This window comes from Lepidochelys olivacea (genome assembly GCF_965140295.1).
Source record: "Lepidochelys olivacea isolate rLepOli2 genome assembly, chromosome: 2".
Taxonomy (NCBI): domain Eukaryota; kingdom Metazoa; phylum Chordata; order Testudines; family Cheloniidae; genus Lepidochelys; species Lepidochelys olivacea.
The window spans coordinates 263,219,671-263,241,981 of record NC_140412.1 but is presented as its reverse complement, the minus strand read 5'-3'; the positions used below and the strand labels follow the sequence as shown (position 1 = coordinate 263,241,981).

At 48.8% G+C, this 22,311-nt stretch overlaps 1 protein-coding gene across 1 annotated transcript in view; it reads left to right on the top strand.

Annotated features, from left to right (window-relative positions):
• The first annotated feature begins 2,352 nt into the window (after nt 1-2,352).
• Nucleotides 2,353-22,311, top strand: part of GJC2 (gap junction protein gamma 2) — a 111,144-nt gene continuing 91,185 nt past the window's right edge. The window contains exon 1 of the mRNA XM_084621471.1: nt 2,353-2,400. The gene's annotated coding sequence lies outside the window, so the exon portion shown is untranslated. The remainder of the gene's footprint in view (nt 2,401-22,311) is intronic.

Genomic DNA, 22,311 nt, shown 5'->3' with positions numbered 1-22,311 from the left:
CAGCTTAGATCACTCCCCTCTCGCAGACTCGGCTTTGACCTGATGCACAGTGCGGCGAATGATTTCCTCCTCCCACCTCACCGACTCACAGTAAATGGTCTGTAACCCTTCTGCCAGGTGGAGCCAGCAGCAACCAGGGCCGGGTTCAATATCTAGGGGTTCCTCTCCATCGTTCCAACACAGAACCGGCTCGAGCCCCCACCCAGTAATCTGGGAAATTTATACATCACCCCTGGGTGCCTCTAAGAGGCAAAACTTCCCCACTCACATGCACAGAGTCTGAGTGTAGAAAAGAAACTTTTATTAAAAGGAGGGAAGTAACTTGGCATTAATTTGGGAAAACACCACAAACAGGGTTCATAAACATAAACCATGAGTAAAAATCCACCCCCAAGTAGGTTGGGCAGTGCCCTTTTCCCCTCAGGTTCTTAAGTTCAGCAACCCAAAATGTGCCTTCATGTGCCCGACCCTTCATGTGCCCGACCCTTCTTTACACCCCACTCACAGTTGCTGTCCTTGGTCAGTGCAGACCCAGAGTTCAGAGGTGCATCTGCAGAGTTCACTTCCCACCCTGGGTGGGGGGCATTGGTGACCACAATGTCACTACCCCGGCATCCAGTTCTAAGACAATTTGTGATCCAACACCAGCCAAGTTGATTACAGTGAGCAAAACACCGCTCCATCAGCTGAATATATAGCAAACCTAAGCAAAATAGGAGCAAACTGTATTTACATAATCACACCCAGGGTCTCTTCCTCCCTCCCAGCTAGCTGTCTGGGAAGCATTCATTCAGACCTATTCATGCTCACTCTGCCTGCCAAACTGGAGCCGGGGGTACATCCTGCACTTGTCTGGCTGGTTCGGCCTTTGCCTCCAGCAGTAAAATACGAGAAGCAGCAAAGCATTACGTAAGCACTGAGTTACACAAGAGGAGCATTTTGGCAGGCCCCTGAGCAGAGAGAGATGGGTCCAGATCTAGAGCTCAGGCCTTGTCCACCTTGGGGGTTTCAGCCACTAGTGTGGCTGCTCTGATGTAAGCAGGCAAAGCCAATATAAGCCAGTGCATCTCATCCTGATTTCAAGCAGGTGCAAATCACAGCGTCCAATATACAGTAGTCTGTCTATTCTGTAGCTTGCATTTGTGCAGCCACACCTCTGGGCTATAACTGGGGCCAATCTTCAATGTAGACCAAGCCTCACTTAAACTGGTGTAAATCTGGAGTGACTGTTTGAAGTAAGGCCAGGGTACAGGAGAAAAGAATCTAGCCCCTCGTGTTGTGCAGTGGTCCAGCAGACCCATGTCCAATGTCTTTCCCCCTCCAGGTTGCACCTCCTGCTGTGATGTGCGATGATTATCCAAGGCTGCAGGGCAGGGAGGGCTGAGTTCTGCTGTGAGTGTGACGTCCCCTCTGCCAACTGGATCACCGCTGCAGTCTCTGAGGGTGATGAGTAGAACAAGGGTTAAAGAGGGTTTGCCCAGATTGAAACGGTCCCGGTGAACGGAGCAACTTTGTAACATCAGCGAGTACTTATCTGTGCAAAACCGGCTGCAAACCCGCCGGGAGCTGCCACCACCTTGACAGATGTGCTGTGCTGCCTTCAAGATCCCGCACAGATGTTCCTCGTCTCCCCGACAGGAAGCTTCGTTGAGCCAAGATTAGCGGTAAATACGGGTGTCTGCCTGTCTCGTAATGTGCATGCTCTGCAGCACTGTGTGTAGGTACAAAAATAACCCCGAGTTAACATTAAGGCTGGAATGTCAACAGTCAGTAAGTGCCTATCTTCTTTCCGCAGTCACCCGCTCCTCTCCCCCGACAGCGGCCCCCAGACTTATTGCCGGTGCTTCTAGGCCTCTCCTTGTCAGTATTCAGTCCCTAAATGGGCAGCTCCCTCGAGTGTGAAGAGATGAAACAGATAAACAGATGCCTTAGAGCCTTATCCAAAGCCCACTGGAGTTAATGGAAGGCCTCTCGTGGCCTGCAGAGGGCTTTGGCTCCGGCCCATCATCGGCTCATTTCTTGGAGGCGGTGGGTCTTTGGGAGAGATTTAATGAGTGCAGGGCAGCGACCTTGTGGGCCAGCTTGAGAAGGGAGTTTCATGGGTCAGAGGGTGATGTGGAGGGAAGGGCAGGGGAGAGGTGGACCGACAGTGCGCTGGAGTGGGCATTGCTGGCAGACCGGATGGGGATGCAGGCCCATGCAGTAAGCCCGGCAGGGCGTAGCGAGGGGCAGAATTATGTAGGGCACTGAAGGCAACTGCAGAGGGCTTGAATTTGGTGCAGTGGAGCCAGGCGAGCCGAAGGAAGGATTTGAAAAAGAAGTGACGCAGTCGGAGCCAAGGGCAGGGGAGCTGAGCTGAGTGGCTGCGTTCTCTATGGACTGGATGGGGCAAGAGAACAGGTAAGTTACAATAGGGGGTGGCCTCCCTCACGTACTCTTACACTCTCCAGTTAGCTGCCTTTCCTACTACACCCCTCTCTGCGAGTCATGCTGAGTTGGGCTGGCTTACTGGGACAAATGCAGAGATGAATGTGTTGGCGGGCAGGGAGGTGATGTCTAAGTTGCTGTAAGGTGTGTACCGAGGTCCTGGTGCCAGTTACACCGCTGGCTTTTATGATTTTACCCTGACCTACACCACTGTGAGAGCAAAATCGTTCTTGGCAAGGTCTGGGGGGTGAATTCTGCCAATTCTGCCAACAATTCTCTCTGTATTTGGCTCATCCTCTCCTGACACACAAATGGAGCAGGTCTGAACTCTCATCCAGCTGGCTGAGAGTAACTGTGGTTCCCCAGAGTCATGCTGCTTTGACTAGCCACTGACTGGAAAAGGAGACTGCCCCCGTCGAAGAAGAGCTGGGCCCAGGGTAACCCTTGGTGTGACAATGTGGAGGGAGCAGCATGTTTTTGATTGGCTTCTTACCTCCCACTATGAGAAATTGGATCCTGCTCCAATCCCGCTGTGCAGTGCCCAGCAACTCCTCCTTCCCCCAACCACTTCTGTACCCCGTGAACCCGTCCCAGGCCACCAAACTGTATGTGAGACAGTGTGATGAGCGGACAGGGTTACAATTGTCTGCCCTTGGTGCATGATGCATCGGATGCCACTGTGGAAGTCCTTTACCCAGGACAGCAGTGCAGCAGATCTACACAGGCAAATGGAAAGCTGGAAGATGCCTTTTGACTTACACTGCATTTTAGTCTGAAAGCAGGACACTGTTCCACATATGGAGGTGGGAGAATGAGTGTGCCACATTCTAGTTGGTTTGCCATGATTCGTGAGTTGGAGAGCTGTATTTCTAGCCCCTCTAAAATGGGCAGCTCTAACGTTTTTTATTTCTTTTAGAGTTCTTTCTATGCTCTCTTGCTAAGAGGAAGCAGGCACTCTGGGCCAGCGTAGTCCTTGGAAATAATTGCACTTCTTGCTCTCTGAAAGTCCCATGCCCTTCGGCCTCATGTCCCTGAACACCACTCAAGGCGTCCAACAGATCCCCTAAAATCCATTGCCTGGGAGTGTCTTATTGCCTAATTATGGCCCCTCTGATGGCTTCCTGTTTGAGCTGGCATTGCATACAAAATTGCTTTCTTGGTATTAAAAGCTCCTGGCTCCCGCTTAGACCCATGTACAAAATAAGCCACAATTAAAATTCTTCAAGTGGTTGCATACATTGTGCCGACAGCAAAAATCTGCACTTCCGTTGTAAACCCGTGTGTATTTCCACCAAATGCTTGCTTCACTCCTTTCAATCTGACTTTCTCTCTCCGGATCATAGGCTGCATTATATAATCTCTCTTAAACTTTGTTTTTCATTTGTCTACTTTTGATGATTGTTTATTTGACACCACAAACATTTAGGGTTTTACTGTGGACCACATGGTGACTTTAGCATCCACTGAGAGATTTTAAAAAGGACAGAAAAAAGACCATTATATGCCAGGATTTTGGGGGGTATAATTGACTGAAAATAGTCAGACGATAACGCAGTAAGTTTATCTCTTCAGATGTGAAAAGCATGTAAGTCAGAACCAACGTGCCCCAATCATGATGCACAGAACACAGTGACTCTGGAAGACTTTTTAAAGTAGAGGTGCTGCATCCCCACACTGCCCCCGGCTAAGCTCCCTGCCGCCCCTAGAGCTGGGGCCGGGAGCAGGGCCATGGCTTCAGGATGGGAGGACGCGGACAGGATGGGAAGGGGGCCCAGGCTGAGGCCACAGCCAGGGGCAGGCACAGAGCCCTTACCGTGAGGCCAGCAGTCGGGACCCTGGTCGTGGGGCCAGGAGCAGAGCCCCGTGTAAAACCTGGGGGTGCTGCAGCACCCCCCGCACTGCTAGTTCCCGCGCCTATGCACAGAACTTAAGCATACATATTGGGCAAGACTGTAGCTACAGCTGGGTGTATACTACTGAAAAACTCCTCAACAAATGTTGATTTGAATGCTTATGTAAATTGATTTAGCAGTGTCCATACTCCATTCGTGTTTGCTTTCCGTGACCATTCTAGTGAATGGGTTCACTGGCAGGAATGTTTGCAGAAACAGATTTTCAAGTCAATAGTGCAGAAATGCAGAGAGCCAATTTCAGATTGGTGATCATAAGTATTTGCACTAGCAACTTGATCTGAAGAGTTACGTTACGCTCCATCCACTCAGCAAACCGCAACGTCATGGGACCTGTGTCCAGTTAAAACATCTTGAATTCTGAATTCCTGTCACAAGCTGTCTGCAATCAAACTACTGACTAAGAATTGTTCATAGAGGGCCACATTTTCAAAAGCACTTAAGTGACTAAGGCCAAGGGTAAAAACTTTTGCTGATACAGCAGTATCATTTAGAGGTGTGATCTGTGTTTGTGACATTTTTATAGCCTTGCAAAAGCTCTAGTCTAGAGACAGTTTTACGGCCATAAAAATGCTTTTGGTGGTGTGAGTTATTTTGCTCCAGGAACCAGCATAAGTTATACCGGCAAAAGAACCATTTACCAGTACAAACTGCATCTGCACTAAGAGGGTGCACTGCTATGGCTTTCACCAGTATAGCCAGCAACCTTTGCTTGTGTACTCCTGGCCTTAGAAGTCTAAGTCCCCTTGACTTTCAGTGGGACTTTAGGTTCCTAAAGTCTGAACCGGAATTCCCCTGCTGGCAACCCACCAGACTGTTGGAAGGCGACCAAGCCTCTGGAGTCTGAACACAGCCCAGGTACTGGCCCAGTCATAGGGGCGACAGACACACTGCCTGGGTGCAGACTCTCTGTCTAGCACCTTCCCACTCCCAAGAGCTGCATCCATGCAATCCCTGTCCTGCCCCTGGAACCAGTGCTGCTCCTGTAATTTAGAGTAGTAGCCATGTTAGTGTGTATCAGCAAAAAGAACGAGGCGTACTTGTGGCACCTTAGAGACTAACAAATTTATTATAGCATAAGCTTTCGTGGGCTAAAACCCACTTCATTGGATGCATGGAGTGAAAAATACAGTAGGAAGATATATATATATACACACAGAGAACATGAAACAATGGGTGTAGCAACACTATAACGAGAGTGATCAATTAAGGTGACCTATTATCAGCAGGAGAAAAAAATGTTTGTAGTGATAATCAGGATGACCCATTTCCAAGAGTTTACAAGAAGGTGTGAGTAACAGTGGGGGGGGGGAGGGGAAATAAGCAAGGGGAATAATTTGTTAGTCTCTAAAGGGCCACAAGTTCTTTTTCCTCGTTCTTTTTCCTGTAATTTAAACATACTCTCTCCCACAATCCCACCGAAGGTATGAGTCTTCTGGGACACAGTTCAGCTGTCTCACGGGGCATATGGCATATACAGATACTTTGTACAGGCATCTAATACATTAGTGCTCTTTACTTGCTTGTATGAGAAATGTACAGATTGTTACAAAAATAATACCCCATACATGCATTTCCCCTCTCCAGCTGACCCTTCCCCTGTGTTCAGGGAGGCAGGGTGTCCTGCACCTCCCTTGCCTCATCTGGCTCCTGCAGTTGCTTCCCTCATCTTAAGGAGTAAAAATGGCTGAGGAGCCATCATCTAAAGCCACTCTGGTCCTCTTTAATCTTCCGGCCTGCTCTGTCAGGTGACTCCCTGGTTGGCCTCAACAGCTGACCAGAGTTCTGGCAGGTCACCTCATTGCTAGGTGACCTCTTCCCTGACAAATCAGTTCTCCAGGGTAGGTAGGGTTGCAGCCATCCGGGTTTTGGCTTCTGTGCATGGGTGCCATTTAGGGTTGCCAGATGCCCGGTTTTTGACCAGAAAGTCTGGTCAAAAAGGGGACCTGGCAGCATCCAGTTGGTACTGACCAGATACCAAAAGTCTGGTGACCGCAGGGTGGGGAAAGGTGCTGGGTCATTAACCTGTGCCAGCCCCACTCAGCCAGGGCTGCCTCCTACCTGCAGGCAGGCTCCTTGTCAGGCCGCAATAGGTCCCATCCCAGCCCTGAAGCAGAGGGAGCCCAGCTGAGGGGGCGAGGGAGGTGGAGACAATCCAGCGAGTGACGGAGGTGGGTGCAGGGGGAGAGGAGCAAGTGATGGGGACGGGGCCTTGGGGGAAGGGGCAGAGTGGGGGAGCCTTGGGGGTCCAGTTACCAGCAATTAGAAAGGTAGCAACCGTAAAGGTAGGTACCAGCTGTTCGTCTAGGGTACTTTCTTTTTTAATAGAGTTCCATCCAGATTTAACAGTCCACTTTTGTTAGGCCTTTGCCAGTTCCCCAGTTAGAGTTTCAGTCCAACATGGAAGTGAAAGGATAATAAAGAAGACAGGAGGCTTATACTTTCAAAATGGAGATTACAGCTTGGCAAAGATACATACAGAGACCATGATCTCACACGCAACTCATAAACAGTGTTATTTTCACCACGCACACACAGAGAAATTAGATAAAACATAAAATACTGGAAGGTTGCAGTGAAATATAACTTTATTTCTTAGAATTCAGAACAATAACACAAGAACCAAAACCAAAGAGAGACAAAGCAGGCTGCTCTCTAAGACAGACAGACAGACACAGGCACAATTCACCCCACCTTACTCAAGGCTGTCTGTCTTCAGGCTGACTCTGATCACAGCTAAAAAGTAATCCTTTTGCTTCTGGTAGCGTCACGACAACTGTAAAATGAGCATCTAGTAACAGGCACATCCAGTCCATAATCTGGTTTATGGTTGGAGAGCGCATGCCAGGAAAATTCATACTAACTTTTTCACTGCACTTTATATACAGGTACTGCAAATACTAGAGAAACAGAACGACTTGCTGAGCTGAAAGGTCTTTTAGATGAGGCAAGAGAAACGTTTCACTGTATGGTGAATGGAGAATGGCATTTAACAGTGCTGCCTTTGGGTTCATTAAAGAACCACCTAGCCTGCAAAGGAAATGCAAGGAAATGCCTTAGAAATTTAAAGTGATAGCTCTACAATTTGTACACAGTTTTCAGTACACCGCAGACTGTAAAGACGCAGTCTCCAGATCGTCATATTAAGTTGCTTAGCTTCTGAGTAAAATTTTCCAAAGTGCTTGTTTGAGAAATAAGTTTGAACAAAGTGCAATCTCTTCATGGACAATTTAGGAACAGAAGGGGCGGAATGTGTTTGAATAAACCATTAGTTATGCAGATTGACCTTAATCTAATTGTAGCTTTAAGCCATTTATTTATTTGTGTGGTGGGCTGTGGTGGGGTTGTGCATTGTCAGCTGTTCCTAGAGGCATTGTTCTTGGTCTCTGCAGAGAGGCACAAAGAAAGGATCCGTCCATACTCCCAGGGAGCTAGACTTATGGCAGCCTTCTTAATGATTGTTTAAAATGTCACATTTTGTATTTTTCCAGGCACACACAGATAATGCACCATGATGGCTGACATTTCCTTGTGCTGAGATATCCCAGTGCATACTGTGCTAGCAGAGTCTGGTACCCCTGCTCTGTCCTGGAGCAGAGAGTCTTCCCCAAAGGAAGTTGTTTTAGTCACTATCCATCTGTTCTCTCAACTTCATATTCCTCTTGCTTTGTCTTCTGAGAACATTTCAGACCCTAAAAGAGCAGCCCATTACTGAATAAAAATCAAACTGACTTTCCGTGCTCCACTGCCAGATTGCCCCCTGCTCCAGCACTGGTCAGCGGTGATGTCGCCAATCCATTGCATGCTGGGACATCTCAGTCAGGCCCAAAGTCAGCAACGCCCCACATCACTACACACTGCCTTGTCCCAAAGATGGAGGTCCCACCAGCACCTCTTGTAGTCTGACAGCAGCGTGCAGTCCTTGGCCCTCTCTCTGTAGTGTCCAATATGTGCCGGGGTAGGCAGGAGTCTAATGTGGTGTGGCAGTCCCTTCTGTGATTGCAAGATCCAAGCTGGGACTTAGTGAGAACGAATGTGATAATGGTAGGTAGCACAGGTTCTGTCAGTCAGGCTGGGAGGTAGAGAGCCAGGGAGGACAACAGTTAGTGTCAATGTCCCGCAGCTTCAGTAAATAATCCTTTGTATATTCAGCATAACAGAGTCCTGTCTGTTTTCTACCACGCAGGATGCTGCAGCCTCCACAGAGGGACTGAGTCTGCCATGTGCTCAGCTCAGGGAGTGAGAGAAGCCAGAGCCATCCCCCTTGTGGGGCTGTGTGAAATGTTAGGCCCGATATTACAATGATTGTATAATGCAAGCCCCAAATGAAACAGCCAGCCACGGGCCGTCAGCCTTTAAAAGAAGAACTGGCACAAAGCCAGTAGCCAGCACTTTACCCACAAAGGGACCAGTTCCCAACTCCAGAGGGAGGAATGGGAAAAACCAAAGGGAGGGTCAAATACCGGCACAAGGGCCCTAAGAATAATCCATCTGAAATAGACCAGATTTGTAACATGCCCTAAGGGAGGAACATGGGGACGACCCAGTCCTAATGGAACCTAGGGACAGATCCAAGCCATAGCAGCTAACTTTTACCACCCAGCAGGGGCATGGAGGAGACTGGCTCATGATGTCTTCATTGTCAATGGCTATTTTAGGGGGAAGCTCAGTCACAGGGAAGCAAGGTGCCAGGGGAGAATTGATTTCTCTCTCAAACGCGCCGTATTAGTTACATTACAGTACAGCAGAGGCTCTGGGAGAGGTACTGAGCACATTCCAGGAGCTGAGACTCTGGAAATCCTACAGAAATATGGCAGCATCACTCCTGGCTGAGAGTGCCTGAATAAGATGATGATGATGGAGATTGAGTTGCAGTGTCTATAGCCGAGAGAGACCCACACCAAGCTAGTAGTATTCACATTGGCACATAAAGCAGCACTCCAGCTGGCCAAAGAACCTGCCTCTCCTAGCCTGCCTGCAAAAAGAACAGGTTTTCTGACATATACTACTTCTCAGCTTGTTTGATCTCGCTCATTTTCTCTTGGAACTGTAGATTGTTAACAAAATCTCTCCTCCGCTGTTCTGCCGGCCCATGCAGAGACATGGGAAGTTGGCATAAGATCGAGGGTGAAAAACTGTTTTTGAGCAGGGTTAATAGACAAAACATTCAAGCATTTACACAATGCTGGCACAAACACCATACGCACCCCATTTAGTGCATGTGAACTCCACACGGATGCTCTAAGTACACCTTGCATACACAAATTCAGCAGGTTGTGTTACCACACCACAACAGTCATGCTTACAAACTACTCCTGTGCGCTCTCAGCACCACACGTGTGCCGCGCGAACACCACACACACTCTCTGCAGCACTCCTGCTGACAAACACCATGCATGCACAGCAGTGTGTACACACCCACACTCAGAACACTCCACAGACTTACATGCACACCCACATCACACACCTGCATGCTCTTTCTCATGCACACACACACAAAAACACTCCAACATTTAATCACAGTGAGGAAAATCAGGGGCAGAAGAATCCTGCTGGAGACAGAGATGGGGCCTGAATGTTGGGGAAGCAGCTGCCACGTTATATCAGTCCACCCAATGACAGACATGTCAGTTTAATTTGCATCTGGCTTGCTTAACATCCTTTATCTTACATAATGCAGCTCTTTATACAGTTGTAGTGTTTAATGAAAAGAGAAATTGAATCCTCAGTGAACAGACTTTTCCAGGTACATTAGAACTCTTGGGAATATCACTCGTAGCAGACTGCTTAGGAGAAACAGTCAATTCCTTGCAAGTGCCTAAGAACTGAGACATTGGTGTGAGTAGCTGCTTTTTAATGCCATATTTGGTAAGTTTTGTCAAAACCAGGGACTCCTAATTACTTTTCCCGGTTGTTGAAGCTGAATGCTGCCACATGCCACCTCAGAGGTGGCTGCATTTCACTGGTAGGGGAAGCGCAGTTTGTTACGCACATTGGAATCTTTGGGATCGGAAGTCGCTCTGTAAACATCCAGTATTGTTGTCCTTTATAGCATGTGTTTAATTTAGGGCTTTTTGGACGAGCTGGAAGAAGGAAATCCCTTTTCCGGAAAAACTTCACTTAAAAAAAAATTGTTTTGAATTAGGATGAAAAGTCAGAGGTGAGATTTTTTGTGGGAAATTTTAAAGAGAAATTCCATTTCAGAAGAACCAAATGGAATTTCTCATCCTTTCTCCTGGAAGGCTCTTGTCCATGTCAGTTCTGAAACTGACCAGAACCTTCCCTGGCCAGAGTGCCTGGCTACTCAGCCTCCCTTCCCTTCCCCTGCAGCTCCAGGAGCCAAAGAGGTGGGGTGCTAATCTCCCCATTTCCCCCTTCCCGTCCCTCTAATCTCTAGAGATGGAGAGGCAGAGACTCTGGCTCTGCAAGCTGCGGAGGAGTGAGCAAGGCTGAGTGCTCCAGCTCTCTGCCTTTACAGCTCCTGGAGCTCGGTGGAAGGCTAAGCTGCAGAGTGTCTCTGTGATCAACCTGGGCCAGGAAAGTTTTTGTCAATTTCCCTTACGGGAGGTGAACCTTCCTGGCGGTCAGCTGGGAACATCATTATGGTTTTTCTGATGAAAATTTTCCAGCAAAACTAAAGTTTTCCCCTGAAAATTTTTTGTTTTGTGAGAAGAGCATTTTTCATCAGAAAATCATTTGAATGAAAAACTTTTTGACTAGCGCTACGGGCCACATGATCATGGCGGTTTGTGCTCGTGTGACACCCCACCTCCCCCGATGTGTGTGTGATACAAGGTTTCTTCTGTGCCCAATCTGCAGAGGATAGGGGGCTGCTGCTGGGCCAGTTAGAGAGCCTGGGTCTCTAACTCAAGCTGTAGCAGCCTGTGCTTTTTAGCTTTGGGGGTCCACAGGTAAATTGCCAGGGTGTCAGCCAAAATGGTGACCATCACACTTTTTCCCAATGGAGGCGTGTGCATGGGTTAGGTTGTTACTAGGCAAGGGCAATATGCATAGCTGTATGGAGGCACTTGTGCCATAAAAAGCAGGGCATGCTGGGGCTGGAAATATTTGCTGGGGATTTATTTGTAATCTGTCAATGAGGGCTAAAACAAGAGCTCTGTTTCATGAAAAATATCAAGGTATCCGCATCTGGGTTTCATTTCTCATCAGAATGAAAACTTCTGAAACTTTTCATGGAAAAAACAAGGGAGACCCACCCCAGAATGGCCAATTAGTTAGGACATTCACCTGGTACTTGGGAGATCTAGATTCAAGTGCCTGGCCCAAATCAGGCAGAGTGCAGATTGAAACCTGGGTCTCCCAAATCCCAGCAGAGTGGTCTAACCACTGGGCTATTTGGTATCCTAAGGCAGGTTTGCTCTTGTTTTGACCAGAAATTCCATCCTCGACCTGAGACACCTTTCAGTCGGAACTGATACATTCTCAGAAACGTTTTCAGTTTCAATTAAATCTGCATTTTCGGATGAAAAAAAGCTTAGTCGAAAAATTCCCAATCAGCTCAATTGCCAGTATAGCAAAAGTCTTTGGAAAGCGACTATGTTGCCCCAACACCATTGTTGTTGTCTTTAAGATCTTTTTCTAGAGAAGGGTGCCACTAGAGAAGGGTGCCGGATTGCCAGCCTGGACACTAAAGCCTCCCGTCTGTCAGCAGGACAGGGACCCATGTGGATGCGGGAAAAGCCTAGCTCTGTTAAGCTAGCCCTATGAGCTGAGAGGATAGGTTAGCCTCTATTTAATCCTTTGCATCTCTGCTGAGGCATCCTGTGGGCACCTGTTCCTTGTGAACCAGACTGAAATGACTCTGCCTGTTTCTTGTAGGGTACCAAAAAGCCTTTGGATGGTAACTGCCTTCAGTGTAGCTAGCAACCTGCCAGACTAGAGGGGTCCTAGACCCCATTATCAACCCCTCCCCAAGCCATCCAAGCTCCTTGCCGGCTTTTTGTTTGTTTGCTGAGGACACTTGTCATTTCCTGTTGTGGGCTGTCTGAGTGAGGAGCCCGTCATAGTGATGGCTCCAGCACGCGTCCTCATTCAGCAAGGACAAAAGGGCTCTCCACGCTGCCTGTCCAGCTGTGTTTCTGTAACCTTTCCATGACCCTCTGTCACCCAAGCTGGTTACAGCAAACACATGGTGAGTTGTGTCCATCCCACAGTCTTTCCGCCTCCTGACTGTGTGTATCCACGCGCAGCTCAGCTGCTACAGGGCAGCTGCGGCAATGCATTGTGGGAAAAGCTGGTCAGTTCTCCCATAGTGCACTAGCGGCTGACAGAGAACCTGGAGCCAGCGGCGTGTGTATAGCGGGGCAAGGTGCATACACACTAGAGCCATGATACTCAGACCTCAAGGGTTCAGGAGCCGAATTAGCAATCCGCATTACCCAACAGAGCCAGAGGCGTGTGCATGGATTGACTATATAGCACTATAGTGGATGGAACAATCACAGAGAGCATTTTAATATCATGTGCTGCACAGAGCTGCAGGAGACGCATTACAGAGCCACTTGGGACTCCCGAGCCTCAGTGTGAATATCCCTGCTCTGGAGTCTCCAGTTGCACAGAGGAAGGATGCTATGCCAACCTGATGCCATGGGCACAGCCAGGGGAGCCTGCCCATGTGGCAAAATGCCGCATGCCAGCTTACAGAAAGGCCCTCGTGGCCCAGCCTAGGCCTCTAGCAGGGGTGAGGTATGGCTGGCAGCCGTGGTTACTACCCAAGGGCCCACTCCAGAGCTGACTGAAATCAATGGAAAGGCTCCCCCCCGATGAGTGTGGGCTTTGAATCAGGTGTCAAACGTGGTGTGTGGCATTACACTATGCTTGGAGCCAGCCAGGCCGCTGACCAATTAGAACGGTGGCTCAGAGCTGTGGCATGGCTGGGCTGGGAGAGCCTCTCCCGTACAGCAGTCATGTTTCCTGTTAGTGCCACGGGTAGCCAAAGTGCCTCTGACCTTGGCCCAGCAGGACACCGATCTATAAGTCAGAGTGAAGCCCAGCCGTGGCAGAGCCTGAAACAGCCTTTTCTGGAGGGCGGAGAGGAAGCGAGCTTTGCTGAGTGCTTCCTGGATATTTTCGGTGGTGTCAGCGAGCCCCGCTAGGTCTCAGTGGTTCTCCAGCGCCATGCAATAAGCTGCCAGCATCAGACGGTTACCATGGCTAAATGCTGTATTGAAACTCTAACTATGCTCTCTCCCTGTTATCCAGCCAAGGATTGATCACAGCATAAGTGCAGGGGCCTCTGCTCGCCCCAGGGCTGAGTGCTGTTCGTGCTCCCCACCCACTCAGCTTGACAGAGCCTGGGGGAGCAGGGGAAGGAGGCAGTGAATCTCCCCGCTGTGTGATTGGCTTTGGTTCTCCTCCTCCGCCCCTGTCTGCCCCTCAGGGAGCGAGCGCATGTCATGCACAGTGGACCAGCCACTCTCCTGGCTCCTCCTGCAACACGTGAACGATCATTGGTAAGCAATGACTTGGGGAAATGGTCCTGCTCTTCAGGGCAGAGAGCCAGGCTCTTCAGATAGCGTGTCCAGATTCCCTTAGTCACAAGGGATCAATTTGAGATGGAGCCCCATAACAGTTCACTGATTCTGCACTAGCTTTGGTTTACTGCCCTTGGCTGCTTTTCAACAGCCATTTTCCATGGTTTCACTCTCACACAGAGAGAGAACAGTGTACGGGATACTAGTTTTCAAGGCCTCCACTGCACGGCCTCTCTGTCTGCAGCTCTCTGAGACAATGTAGCTGGCAAGCCCATGGTGACACTTGTGAAAGCTGGCAGTGGATCAGTCTTATTGGAGTAGGATGACCCTATGTCCTGTTTTGGCCGGAACAGTCCCTTTTTTAAGCCCTGTGCAGGCCTCCCAACTTTTTTGGCAAAAGTGGGCCTTTGTCCCATTTGCTCTTGCCAACTTGATCAGTGCAGAGTAACATGTGGGAGAAGGGGGGGTGAGCAGTGATGCCAGCCCCGCACTGGTGGGGGAGGCAGGGCTCGGGCGGGGGGCAGGCAGGGCTCCGGCAAGCAAAGACACCAGCCCTGCATGGGGAGGGAGGGGCAGGGCTCAGGCCAGCCCCGCATAGGGAAGCGAGGGGTGGGGGAAATGAGGCTAGCCCCACGTGGCGTCCCATTTTACCTTTGGGAAATATGGTCACCCTACATGGGAATCACCCATGGCTGTGGGAGCAGAATTTGAGGAGATGAGGCTTAGGCTAGGTCTGTACTGCAGCAGCTGAGAAAGTGAGTCAACCACCCAGGGCAACTCTGCGCTGCACTGGAGTTCTTGGGGGAGGGACGCCGAAGGTGCAAAGAGAGGCAAAGGGAAGAGTCTGCCCTGGTGGTTACCATGGATTTTCCAACACCACAGCCAGTTATGGCCCAGCTGTCTCCTCCAGAGCCAGTTCTCGGGTCCCATTATTTAGGGGGTGATTAGTGGGCAGGCCCTGGATGTCACGACTTAAAAAAACCACCGACCTTCCAGAAGTCCAGGGACTAGTTGGACCCCTGGAAAAATCTCCGCTTCTGAGAGTTAAAACACTTAATATTTGGCTATTGGGTCAGTATTGTGCTGTGATTTATGATTTACATAAAGGATGGAAAAAGAAAAGGAGTACATGTGGATACAGACTAACACGGCTGCTACTCTGAAACCTATCATAAAGGATGGAGATGCTGCAATCTGCTGCCGTTCCACTGCTTAATGCTGGATAACTTTGTACAGATCCTGGCCTTTCTGGCAATAATTTGGAGCCCCTTAAAGGTGAGTTTTGGAGGAGGGTGGAATAAATGTCCCCTTTGACCCCCCCCCACCAGTAACAGTACGCTTGCTCTCCTCTTTTGTGCGCCAAGCCATGCGAGAGATTGTGGCACACTGGTAGTGTTGCCAAATACACATAGCCATAGGCTTTAAGGCCAGAAGAAACACTGTGATCATCTCATCTGATTTCCTGCTTAACATAGGCCAGGGAATTTCTCCCAGTGGTTCCTGCATTGAATCCATATGTGGAATTCTGTTAGCCTGCGCTTAGCCTTCCATGTGATTCTGTGCAGGAGCAAGGGCACAGGGTGCTATGAGAATGGAGCAATGGCAGTGAGGCCAAAATCATCTGAATATCAAGACCCAGGAAACTTAAGGAGTGAAGAACAAGGGATGATCGTGCCGCTCCGGTTCTTGGCCAACCTTCATCTGCGACAGACAGAGCTATCAGCCCTTTGCAGTAAGTAGGAGCTGCTGCGATAAGGCCAAGAGGTACAGCAGCACGAAGAAAGGTCTATGGATATATTCACCTGTAAATCCATAGGCTTAAAAAGTTCAGAAGAGGAGGAGATGGAACTAAGTAGCGTATTCTGCTTGAAGCAGGTCTTGAAGGGCGGCAGTTTTATTTGCCCTTGGTTTGTTATGTAGACAGGTCGTACTCGGACAGGTTTGTTATGATCCCTGGAGTTTCGGAATTGCCAGCCCAATGCCAGGGATGGTTATAAACATTTGTATTGGCTTGCTTGGCGTCAGCATCAGTTACAATTGACTTTCTGGGAAAGTTGATTATTTAGATGTTGATGACTTTAAAATGAAGACCACTAGGAGATGGTGTTAGATAGTATAAATGGACCCAATACACTGGGAATTGTGAAAGACTTCTCATGAGAAAGTGATCAGAAAAAATATTGCCTGATGCTGGGAGGAAGGGGAGACACAGGAAGCATCAGAGTTACGTTATGTAGCAACCAAATGAAGAATGGATGCGATGACACACGAATGCAGGAGATCAGATCCAGACACAGCATGTAACCCTACCTTGGGCAGCTCTTGCACACCTCTGACAAATACCTGAAGGGGGTCTGTCTCTTTTTAACAGTAGTGTAACTTGCCATGCTAGTAAAGTCTCATTGAATTGGACAGAGCCTTGGTTTGTGTAACCCTTCTGCCAGATGGCGCTGGCAGCAGCTGGGGTGGGTTCAATATCTAGGGGTTCCTTTTCAACCATACAACACAGAATGGGCTTGAGCCCCCACCCAGTAACCTGGGAAAATTACACACCACTCCTGGGCGCCTCTGAGAGGCAATACTTCCCCACTGGTAAGCACAGAGTCTGAGTGTAGGAAAGAAACTTTTAATGAAAGGAGGGAAGTCACCCGACATTAATTAGGGAAAATGCTGCAAGCAAGATTCATAAACCTAAAACTATGAGCAGGACACCCACCCCGGAGTGTGAGGGGCAGAGTCTTCTGCCTCATGTTCTTGAGTTCTACAACCAAAAGTTCCTTTACTGTGCCTCTCTCTGGTCCCTCACCATACCCCACACACAGCGGTTTTCCTTAGTCAGTGAGGACTCAGGGTTCAGAGGTGCATCTGTGTCACTGCATCTCCCACCCGAGGAAGAAGACACCTGGCTTGCTGTGCCATCTGAGCACTTGCTCTGGCTGACCACCCCGCTAGGTGTTGTTCCTCTCTGCTGGCCGCCCTGCCAGCCACTGCTCCTTGCAGCCTGGCTGCCATGCCAGCTGCTGTTTCTCGCTGTCTCCCACCAGCTGATTATTCACCACTTTTGCTGGTCGTGTCCGCTGGCCACCTGTCAATCACCTTCTACTGCCACCTGCCTCTCTGCTGTGACCTCTATAGGTCAGTCTCTTAGTGATTTTTAGCTCTTTGCAGGCTGGACAGAAACACTGCCCCACTACAAGTGATTTCAGCTCTTCATGAGTACTTAACATAACAAAAAGGCTCCTAATGAAGTCTGTTTAATTCTATCTTTGAACAATGGGGAGAAACAGGCTAAACCAGACCAGGGACCCTTAGGGGGAGTCCACATCTTCTGGCTGGGACACCGTCCTCACACCTCTTACTTTCACAGGGGTCTGGCATTTGAGCCCCTGGCTTAACGAGGTCCTTTCAGCTGAGGGTAACCCCCTCATTTGGGATAGATTAAGCACAATTCTGCTCCCCTTTACTCATACAATAAAGACAACAACATTGATAACAGATTTCACTGCCCCTGCATTCAGTACTAAAGTGATTTGTAACCCAACACCAGCCAAAGTTGATCACTTTAAGCAACACAATGCTCTATTTCCTGGCTATCTAAGCAGAGTAGGTGTGTTCATGTAAATACAATTTGCTCCTGAAGTCTCTTTCCCCGCCCAGATAGCTATCAGGGGAGAGTTCATTCAGACCCTGCTTACATCTGCGTTTGCATGAGTTACAGTTACCATGTCTGCTCAAATCTTGGAATAATTCTGTTTGCTGCTGAAGAGCTAACGGCGCACAACCACCCCAAGAGATTTCTGGGACAGCACATAGTACAAGAACACAAGGGCAGCTATTTGCTACTGTAAGGATAAAGGACATGGTTGAGAGTCTCAGACAGCACCATGAAGTACCAACTGGTTAGCCTTTTATTGGTAGCTGCTGTGTAGACCCAGTGAGTTCAGCTTTGACTGCAGTCCCTAAAGGGGATAAGTTCAGAGTAACAGCCGTGTTAGTCTGTATTCGCAAAAAGAAAAGGAGTACTTGTCCTTGCCTACAGACAGCCCCCCAACCTGAAGCAAATACTCACCAACAACCACATACCACACAACAGAACCACTAACCCAGGAACCTATCCTTGCAACAAAGCCCGTTGCCAACTGTGCCCACATATCTATTCAGGGGACACCATCACAGGGCCTAATAACATCAGCCACACTATCAGAGGCTCGTTCACCTGCACATCCACCAATGTGATATATGCCATCATGTGCCAGCAATGCCCCTCTGCCATGTACATTGGTCAAACTTGACAGTCTCTATGTAAAAGAATAAATGGACACAAATCAGATGTCAAGAATTATAACATTCATAAACCAGTCGGAGAACACTTCAATCTCTCTGGTCACGTGATTACAGACATGAAAGTTGCGATATTACAACAGAAAAACTTCAAATCCAGACTCCAGCGAGACTGTTGAATTGGAATTCATTTGCAAATTGGATACAATTAATTTAGGCTTGAATAGAGACTGGGAGTGGCTAAGTCATTATGCAAGGTAACCTATTTCCCCTTGTTTTTTCCTACCCCCCGCCCCCCCAGACGCTCTTGTCACTTTAGATAAGCTATTACCAACAGGAGAGTGGGTTTGGGGGGCGGGGGGTGAGAAAACCTGGATTTGTGCTGGAAATGGCCCAACTTGATTATCATACACATTGTAAGGAGAGTGATCACTTTAGATAAGCTATTACCAGCAGGAGAGTGGGGTGGGGGGAGAGAAAACCTTTTGTAGTGGTAAACACCCATTTTTTCATGGTTTGTGTGTATAAAAAGATCTTCTGTACTTTCCACAGTATGCATCCGATGAAGTGAGCTGTAGCTCACGAAAGCTTATGCTCAAATAAATTGGTTAGTCTCTAAGGTGCCACAAGTACTCCTTTTCTTTTTAAAGGGGATAAGACACCAGAAGCTCAGCCTGTACTTCCCCTAACAATAGTCATGTTGTTGGACTGGTGTATTAGGCCTGAATCTCAGGGGCAGACGTGCAGCACATCCAGGCTCCCGTGACTCCCTTTGTCTGGCACTTGTCCGCACCTTTGTAAATGCTGCAGCTGGCCATGAGCTGTCTGCAGTTCAGATTCTCGGCAGCAGTAACTGGTACGGCAGGACGTCTGTGAGATCTGGAACAAAAAAACCCTTCAGTTGATTTCCCTTCCCTTCTCTCCCAGGGACACAAAGAGAACGAGGAGCAGGATGTTTTGCTGGTGTTTAATTTCCCTCTACGTCCGACCCAGGTCATCTCTGAGAAATGTGGGATAAGAAAGCAGGCAGGTCATGGAGCATCCACTGCCCAGGTCAACAGGACCAAAAGCCAGGATCTTCCTTAAGAGCAGCGACTCTTCCCTTTCATGTTGTTTGCTTGGCCTTGGACTTTTCTTGGATTTCTAAGGACAGAGGGGACCATTAGATCATCTAGTCTGACTTCTTGTATCCCTGAGCACATTACATTTTACCCCGTTACCCCTGTATTGGGCCCGATAGCTGGTGTTTGACTAACGCACATCATGGTCGGGTTTATCCTCAACACAAGCATTCCAAGAGACTCTACGTCACAATAATGAATAAGGGTGCCAGCTGGAGACCCCAATTCTAGTTCCCTTTCTGTGCCTGGGTCTCCACTCCCACTCTTTGTATCTAGCACACAGAATCATAGCAATGTAGGGCTGGAAGGGACCTCGAGAGGTCAGCTAGTTCAGCCCTCCCACACTGAGGCTAGATCATCTGTGACAGGTGTCCGTCTAATAGTGATGGTGTAGGTAACGTCTATACTGAAACAATACAACAGCTGTTCCACTGTGGCATTTTAAGTGTAGACAAGCCCTTCATGACCTGCCCCAGGGAAGACTGGTGGAACAGAGAATTGAACCTGGGTTTCTTAAGTCCCAAACTAGCACCCTCACCAGTTGGCTCCCCTCTCTCTCTGCAATCAGTGGCAGATTACCGTACAGGCCCATGGGGCTGTGCCCAGGGGCCCCGGCCAATTGGGCCCCCCCGTAGGTCGGAACTCCAGCCCTGCACACTCGCTCCTCCTCTCCCTCCCCCTGGGGTCCCGCCACCCACTTCAGGCCCTGGCCAGGCCGGAGGGGAGCTGTGGTAGGCTGAGCACTGAGCATATTCCTCCCACGTGAAGCTGCCCTCCAAGCCCCTCTCCTTCCCCCTCCCTCCTGGGTGGAGCTGCCCCCCTCCAGCCCCTCTCTTTCCCTCTGCCTCACGGAGCTGGGTCTCCCCCAGCCCCTCTGCTTCCCTCTCTCTCCCATGCAGAACTGCCCCTCTCCTTCCCCCCGTTTTACACATGGGTATAGTGAAACACACAGCGGTTAAGTGAATTGCCTACAGCCAAGCACAAAGTGAATCAAGTATCACTGCTAGTTAGAGAACTCAAGAGTCCTGACTCCCAGTCTCCAACACTTGCCAATAGACAACACTGTTTTAATAGAAAACCTCATGTCTCAGCTATTACAATATTTGGCCCTTAGGCAGAGTTCTCTGGCATAACGCTGTGTTATGTGCACAGACAGCTGCAGCTGTCTACACTCAGTCACCTGAAACTACAGGCTCCAAAACTACTGTCACAAGGATCAGCAGGGTTATTAATTCAAAACCAAACAATTTATCGACAAGACGAAACTTTAAGATAGCCACATTTTTAGTGCATTGAACCATTTATTTTCACTGATATTTATTTCTGTGCCTTCTGGGCAGCTGTGGGGAGCCCCGGACACTCCACCTGTCCTGGGCGAGGAGCCAGGGTGCCCGAGACCAGCCCCTCGCCCATGTCCCTGCCCTCCAGGGCAAGTCGTCCAGGACAGGTGGAGGGTTCAGGGCTCCCCACAGCAGCCCCGGCTCCCCAGGCAGCTCTTACCACAGGCCGACTTCCGGCCAGGCCAGGAGGCAGGGCCATGGGGGGAAAGAGAGGAGCAGGGGGTGGGGCCATGTGGGGGGTGTGGGGGTCTCCCCAATGTCCTTTGTGCCCAGGGCCCCAATAAATCTTAACCCGTCTCTGTCTACAAGCTGCCGTCAGGTGCTAATCTAAAGTTTCTGTTCAGTCCTGATGCAGGCAAAACTCCCACTGAATTCATGGAGTTTACATCAGTGTAAACAAGAGCAGGATGGGACCTTGACTTCAGTGGAGTTTTCGTAACAGGCTGAGTAAAGCTCTCAGAATCTGGTCTGTACATTTGTGTTTTCCGGCCTCGGCTGTGTCTGTTTTGGGGACACATTTCAAATCAACAGGAGTTTTCCCCTCAGTTCAGGATTGAGCTCTTCATGTGGATTTAGTGTTATTTATTTTTGGCAGTGGTGGAAAACCTAGTAATCTTGATTAGCAGGCAGTGCTGCACCAAATTGATCCTGGCCCCCCATGGCGACTACCCCTAGCTGCCAGGCCCTTCATCGGATAATTAAAGTTCATTTGCAATTTCTTTCACAGCCTGGCATGTGCTGTGTCCACCAGCTGTGCAGCGATTCTAATCAGGACACCTTTTTTATACGATTTGTTTAGTTAGGAAGTCTTTATGGGGTTACAAATCCTTGCAATATATATATCAGGAACAAAAGAATCATTACAACAATGAGGTTTTGTTTAAAGACATTATACAATAATATAGTCATCATCTCTCTGTTTAACATGGTGTTACCCTATTACAGTATAAGCATCATTACAAAACCCATGACATGTTGTTCTTGGTGATTTTGTTAAACTGAGTGAACTCTTTAATTACACATATTTAATAGGCCAGGCATGTGTATCAAACGCTAGTATTCACAAAAATTGGACAGGTGTGCTGGTTGGTTTGTTTGCAGGTGAATATTCTCTGTCTGAGTGTTGAATAAATGAGATACAAGGTAGGCAAGATAATTATTGGACCAACAGCTGTTGGTTGAAGGTACAAGCTTTCAAGCTACTGAGAGCTCTTCTTCAGATCTGGGGAAGAAAGCAGAGTGTCTGAGTGCTTGTCTACACTTAAAACACAACAGTGGCATAGCTGCGCAGCTGAAATGATTCAGTGTCGACATTACCTGCACCGAGGGGAGGGAGTCTCTCATCCGTGTACGTATTCCACCTCTCCAAGAGGCGGTAGCTAGGTTGATGGGAGAATTCTTCCATCGACCTAGTGCTGTCTATACCAGGGGTTAGGCCAGTTTAACTGCATTGCTCAGAGGTGTTGATTTTTTCACACCCCTGAGCGCTGTAACTATATTGACCAAATGTCCTAGTGTAGACCAGGCCTTAGATCAGATTAACTATGCCACTCAGGGGTATGGATTTTTCACACTCCTGAGCAACGTAGTGATGCCGACCTAATTTCCTAGTGTACACGAGTCTTGAGATAAATACAGGTTGGAACAGATTGTTAAGCAGAAGCGGTAACGTGAGAGGTGGTCACTTGAAATGAAATGGGTAATTGGGGGTTAGATTGTTATGCATAAAGGGTCTGAA